Genomic DNA, 7316 nt, shown 5'->3' with positions numbered 1-7316 from the left:
CACTATGTTGTATGTGAAGTCCTAGAATACAACTTTGATCTTGGTTTGCAAAATAAGGTTAAGTTGTCTGTATTTGGTCAACGCACGCTGAAAAGAGTCCAAGCACAGAGGAGGAAATGGAGTAAAGATAAAGAAAAGGAAGTGTTTCAACTTCCTGATCTGAAGACAATGAAAATATCAGGATATGCAAAGAAAAGATTTGGCCTGAATTACATTGGGTCAGAAAATTCTGCTGACATCTTGATAAAGAATGAATTTGATCAGGACCTCACATCTCCTCAACATGTCAAAACAGACTCTATCTGTACTGAGACAGACATGATACTGGATGCTGATGAAACAGTGCAGGTACCTATAAGAGACGACTCCCCAATGGTGTCTCTAACAGAGGAGACTAGGGAGGACCTCTACCCGCTATGTAAGGACATAGGTCTAGACATGGTGTTGAACTCAAAATGTGGAACAAAACAGAAACTAGACTTGAATTTATTGACTAAAGGTGTAATGCTTGAAGTGGTAAAGTATGCCAATGAAGTGTGTGGAACATACAGCCATATAATGTTTGATGTTTTAAGGCACAATTTTGACATTCATTTGGAAAGGGAAAAATCTGAGCTTAATTGTATAATTGCAGAGTTGGGGAGAAATGTGAAGAGAAGGAGAAATAAGATAGACATGGGAAAAGAATGGAGACATGCTTTTTTAAATCAAGTATTCCAAATTAGGGTACCCAAGAAAAGAGAACAAGCAGTGATTTCCAGTGTTAGGGATGTCACGAGTGCATCACCTTTGTCAAAATGTCTACGACTCAAATACATAGTTAAAAAAAGACAATTGGATTTGAGGAGGAAGCAGGAAGATAACATGTTGACTGCCAGCAGCGAGAGAATATGTCAGACAGCAATACAAACAGTTCCTCAGGATGTCAAGAAACAGACCGTCTCTGACTTGACATGCCTCTCTCTGTGTGCTGATGAAGCTAAGCAGAGTCCAGTCAACACTTTAGAACAATCAAATGTGGATGTGAAGTCAGAGGAGGATGAGAGGGAGATATCATCAGCTGTCATTTGGTCTGATGGTGTTGATAAAAAGGCAGATTCATCTCAAGTACGCCATACACAGACGCACAGTAGACCTATTCTAATTAGACCTAATTGTCAGACAGTGAGCATTCCCTCTGTACGATCTGCAGACTACATTGCAAATAGTGAAATTGTGGATAAAGGTGTGTCTATATGGCAGTGGCGTTCGAATCATGCCAAACACAATGTAGCATATCGTGGTAAAGACCATCACTATAAAGTTCCCTTCCCCAAGTGTAAGGAACTGGGTATAGATTTTAATGTGGGATCTGGAGCAAAACAGAAACTTGATTTGCAGTTATTGACAAATGGTGTTATGTTTGAGGTTTCTGATTTTGCTAGAGAGATCAATAGAGCTCGCCACCATATTTTAGGTCATATTCTAGACTACAACTTTGATCTTGGTTTGCAAAATGAGCTAGACAGATATGCCTTTGGTTATTACACATTGTCGAGGTTAAAACGGTTAAGGTCCAAATCTGAGCAATTAAGGGAAGTGTTTGAACTTCCTGATCCAAAGTCGATAAGCACAGCACGATTTGTAAGGACAGTAAGCCTTAGGCCTAAGGACTTAAATGAAATTGTGTCAGATGCTGTGTGCATGCAGAATGAGTCTGATCAGGACCTCCCATCTCCTCAACATGTCAAAACAGACTCTATCTGTACTGAGACAGACATGATACTGGATGCTGATGAAACAGTGCAGGTACCTATAAGAGACGACTCCCCAATGGTGTCTCTAACAGAGGAGACTAGGGAGGACCTCTACCCGCTATGTAAGGACATAGGTCTAGACTTGATGTTGAATTCAAAATGTGGAACAAAACAGAAACCAGACTTGAATTTATTGACTAAAGGTGTAATGCTTGAAGTGGTAAAGTATGCCAATGAAGTGTGTGGAACATACAAGCAGATTATCTTTGATGTTTTAAGGCACAATTTTGACATGGATTTGCAAAAGGAAAAATCAGAGATGCTTAAATTGATAATGGGGGAGCTGTGGAAAATTTTGAGGACAAGAAAGATGACAAGCATCGCAAATAGGAGGAGACATATTTTTTTAAATGAAGTATTTAGAATTGGGTTGCGGCGGAAAAGGAAACAAGCAGCGATGTCCAGTGTCAGGGATGTCACTAGTGAATCACCTGTGTCAACATGCCAAGGATTTACAGAAGTAGCTGAAACAAGGCAATCTGCTTTGAGGAGGAAGCTGGAAGCTGGCATTTTGACCCCATGGGTTAGGCCTATTGAGGAAGACTTTTGAGGAAGGGATTCGGAATGGTCACTGGGAGTCACTGGGGAAGACAAGATAGAACAAGTAAAGGCGTTATGAAAATAAGTAATTCATTGTCAATAAATACAGGAACAAGTCATACAGAGATATACAGAATCAGTGCCCTGCGTAAGCATTTGGACAGAGAAGCATTTTTTCTTCTTTTGGCTCTAATACATTAATAACAATATCAGTTAATATAAGGTTAAAGTACAGATTGTCAGCTTTTATTTCAGGGTATTTGTGTAAATATTGGTTTCACATTTTTTAAATAAATAGTCCCCCTATTTCAGGGTACCAAAAGTATTTAGACTTTTCGATTAATTAATTAAATAAAGTTCAGATTGTCTTCAGCCATCTTGTTTCTTTGTTTGTTGGATCTGGAGATTGACTTATCAAGAACTTTCTACTTTTTGGCCTTGAAAAACTCCCTAGTTGCTATAACAGTATCTTTGGGGTCATTGTCTTGCTGTATGATGAAGGGCTGTCCAATGAGGTATTTACTTGTACTTGAGCAGGCAATGTTTCTGTACACTTCAGAATTGATTCTGCTGCTGCCTTCAGCAGTTACATCATCAGTGAAGACAGATTAGCCAGTTCCAGTGGCAGGCAGCCATACATGCCCAAGCCATAACACCCCCTCCACCATCTCTCACAAATTAGGTGGTATGCTGTGCATTTTGTGCAGTTCCTTTTTTCTCCACATTTTCCTCTTGCCATATCTGGTACATGTTATTATATCAGACCTTCTTTTCCAGAACTCTGCAGGCTCTTTTAGATATGTTTTAGCAAGCTGTAACTGATGCTCTATGCTGTAAACTGGCCATCTATGTTTGAGGCCAACTAGTGGTTTGCACCTTGCTGTGTATCCTCTGTAGTTCTGCTGAAGAAGTCTTCGGCGGACGGTAGTCTCTGACACATTCACGCCTATCTCCTGGAGAGTATTCCTGATCTGTCAGACAGTTGTTTCTTTACCATGCATATGCTGTAAAAATTACATTATTTAGCCATTTGGAGCCTCATATATAAATAGTACTGTGGATACAGAAAGCCTAAATTTGCTTCCTGGAGTAGTGTAAGGATGTAGAAGAACACACCTGACTAATCAGAAACACATACAAATACCCTCAAATAAAAGATGACCATCTGTACTTTAATCTCCCATCACTTTAATTGATTTAAAATCCAAACTTTTGGAGTACAGAAATATACAAATACAAAATAAGAAAAACTGATTCACTGCCCAAGGCACAGTAATCCTTTAGAATAGGGTATTAGTTCTGTTTTGTGTAACAATTATTGACCAACTGGGTAGATAAACAAATAGTCATGTCTAAACTGTATTCTGTTGTTTTGACATTATTAATGGCTGTTTCGGGCTGTAGGTCTACTATCAACCGAAGACTCTAGTTGTTATTGACCAGTTTAGTTGTTGTACTACAAAGAGATGCAGACCTTTTGGACAAGATTTACTTCTTTTTTTTGGGGGGGGGGGGCAACAGTAGGTGCTACTAAATTTGGGGTCAGGGCAGAATCTAATTGCTTTATTTCCATTAGTACGCGTCCTCACAAGATATTCAGGAAAAGCTTTGTTAATAATTTCACCTTTTAGAATGAGAAGCAATAGGGGCCAGCCACTGGATCTGTAAATTGATGCCTGGACTTGAACATCACAGTTGATGGAGACAAAACTTTAAACAAGACTATATAATTTTTTGTTTTTTTATTCACAAGCAATATTATGACATCTCTTTTTTAATTTATTTATTTGTATTTTTTATTTAATGTGTTCTTGAATGGCAGACTTTTTTGGAGAGACTGTTTTCTTTGTTCTTTTTTTGTCGGGACTAAGAAGTTTTTATCAACTTTTCTATCAAGGCTTCAGACTTAAGTTATGGTTAGAAGGACTTACTTTGCTGTCTACCATGCTGTGGAATTTTCAAAGATTATTGGAAAAGATGCCACTGCCTAAGCCTCTCTGGACAAAATGTAAGTATTGCTGTGACTACTGTGATGTTCAGTATTCTGTCACCTCTTTGATTCTACTCCAATATGTTCCAAGAGATGATGTCATTTCTACACAACAGTTCCAAAAAATATCTAAGTATCTGAGAGACAATCACACTGTAGTTAGCAGGCAGATTATCATTTAGACCAGATAGAATTCAGAGTTGTTTACAGTGCATTCGGAAAGTATTCAGACCCATTCACTTTTTCCACAGTTTGTTATGTTACAGCCTTATTCTAAAATTGATTAAATTATTTTTTTTCCCTCACCAATCTACACACAATACCCAATAATGACAAAGTGAAAACAGGTTTTTAGAAATTGTTGCTAATTAAATAGCCACTACGAACTTGAGCTAACGTTAGCCACCCCTAACAAAAAAAACAAAGGAAGTGATTGGGGATGAACGAAGTCAGAGAGATCATTTGAGGTGATTGTGGACACAAATGTTTGTTCCCCAATCACTCCCATTGTTTTTTGTTAGCAGTAACTAAAATATGCTTAGTTAGTAGTGGCTATTTAAACAACTCTGATTTTCAAGATCTACAGATGCAAACGGCCTGCATCTGATTGGGCTGTTGTAACATTGCTGTTTATTTGTATGTAGACACTGATATGGTGCTGTAGATAACAAATACGATGTTATAAAGTGGTTTAATCCTATCCTGGCTTGAGTTCCAATGGATTTGACTTCAACACTGTAATAAAATAAACTGTTGCAACTTTCAAAGTAGAACTAACAAGTACACCACCATGCACTGTCTGGAATATAAATAAATAAATAAACAATTCACGTTCAAAAAGATTAGGCTTCTCCTGCATTTTGTCTCTGTACCTCAACTTTTCTATCTCTGACCCTTAAACATCTCTGTGTGAGTATACATTATAACATTGTTACTTTTCTTTACAGGGGATCTATTGTAGGCTGGGGGCATCATCTTTTGGGGGTTACAATTATTTAGTCTCTTTTGAAGTATGGCTCTGTTTTCCTTTTGCTTTCAATTGTAATGTTTTGTTTTGGCCATCCCTCCTCATTTCTGTATTCCCCTCCATGTCAGTCACTTTGATATATAGGCTACACCTCTACTTACCTGGACATGCCTTGTCTTTACAGTGTTGGAGAAAGAGCTCATCTATGTCCGGAGCAGTTGTTTGTACCAGGAGAGGATCACTTGTTGAAGATGTTAACTTCTCAATCATGACTCGTGATACATGACAAGGTCAGCTCATGTTAATGTACAACAGTAGGCTTTTTATGTCACTGTGTGTGGACCATCAAGATGCATCACAACATGAATAGGAAGAATATAACTTTATAGAGTAAGTACATCCGTACATATACAGTAAACATTACTGTTCTTACTATTGTTCTCTACACACATTGCTTTCCACTTTGAATGCTCAATTACTAAATTGGCACCATTCACCCCTCTTATCACTAACATAATAGTTTATGTGGTGAAAAGTCTGGCATAAAATGTGAGTGATACTGAGTGATACGGGTAAAATTAAAAGTGCTTTAAGCACCTGGCGAAGTATGATTCGTAAATGCAAGCCATTATTATCAGTAATACTCAATAAAATATTTACTTTTGCTCTTTTCTTCATTCAGAGATGTTCTGCTTGCTCCATGTCATGTCTGACTCGGTTCTCAACTTGTGATCCTGCCCTGAGAATGCTGGACAGTACTAAACTAGTCTTTGAACTCCCTTCGATGGGGTGACTGACCTGAACACAATTCTATACAGGTGATGTCTCTATCAGTAAATTAATTTAGGTTTAAAATAATGTCAAGTGGCGGATCTTGACCGTTATCTGGTAAATATTAGTGCTAGCCTGAAGTATTTTCTTCTTACATGGTGACTTAATACACATTTCTTTTGTCTCTGTGCCAAGCAGCTGAGAGTCCCTGGAGAAGCATGGCCGTATCCTCCCTCTACTTCCATGTGGGACCGAACTGTCTGAACTCAAAACCAGAAAGCCCTGAAGGTCTCTTGTCAGGCTTGGTTTTTGATTGTATGTGTCACTTTTCTGACCAGCATCACATTGACAGCCCCACTAGGTCAAAACCTTAAACTGACCCAAACCTTAATCAAACCCCTAACCTTAACCTAATTTAAACCAATTCAGAAATGAAACATCAGTTTGCTGGTCAGGTATTTACTTATATGAATAGGAAACTGTAGAATAACCACCTACATTTTAAAGTAAATGTCTCAATCCTTGTTCTCAAGCAACAAGTAGTAAGTCATATCACTTGTTCTTTTTTGTCTCTCTCTAGAACCTTCCTTGGCTGACTGACCTGAACCATAACAAGTTCGCCGGACTGGAACTCCGGTGGAATGTGACCTCATAGGAAATGGACTGATTGGCCAAAATAAGCTGTAGTTGACACTACAGTATCTACAAAAGCATTGTGGCCCACTGACTGTGCTTTTGCTCTTGCTCCAATTTGTAGATGTACCTACAGCTCTCCTAGTCACTTTCTGACATAAAACCACAACAGGCTGTTATTTCCACACTTTCTATGTACTGTATGTTGTTAGTATTCCTCTCCCACCTGACTGGTGTAACCGAATCAACCAACTAGAATATTAACATGTTCAATTGATTGACCCACAAGGTGGTTTTCCTTTTCGTGCTGTATTACGGCTCAATCCTGTGCATCATTTTGGAGGAATGTTTTTGTAGCTTAAACATTCTGAACTGTATTTTCTATTGGCAGAAAGTGGAGTTTTATTAAGTTTAGATGAATATTAAGGACAATGATGCAGACACTTTTTTTTTTTATTTCTTTTTTTTTATAAATGCCTGTATTAAAATGTAACTGTTTTGCTCTGTATTGTGTGGTGTATTATTATTTTTTATTGTTTCCAAGGGGTCCTCTTGCTAATCAATGACATGCCCTTGTAAACAATTTTAATAACAATCACATTTAACTAATTTAGTTTTT

The 7316-nt window shown here is 38.0% G+C and overlaps 1 long non-coding RNA gene across 3 annotated transcripts; it reads left to right on the top strand.

Moving 5' to 3' along the window:
• The first annotated feature begins 695 nt into the window (after positions 1–695).
• Positions 696–6851, top strand: LOC310811519. 3 transcript variants are annotated; one of them, XR_014554474.1, is made up of 5 exons: positions 696–4344; positions 5478–5583; positions 5976–6111; positions 6263–6352; positions 6645–6851. It is a non-coding gene; the product is annotated as an uncharacterized lncRNA (long non-coding RNA). The 3 variants fall into 3 exon arrangements; XR_014554475.1 differs by having other exon boundaries at positions 5478–5683; XR_014554476.1 differs by having other exon boundaries at positions 5478–5683; positions 6263–6379.
• The last annotated feature ends 465 nt before the right edge of the window (positions 6852–7316 follow it).

Source organism: Argentina silus (genome assembly GCF_951799395.1).
Source record: "Argentina silus genome assembly, chromosome: 10".
NCBI lineage: Eukaryota > Metazoa > Chordata > Actinopteri > Argentiniformes > Argentinidae > Argentina > Argentina silus.
This window is presented reverse-complemented; position numbering and strand designations above follow the sequence as displayed.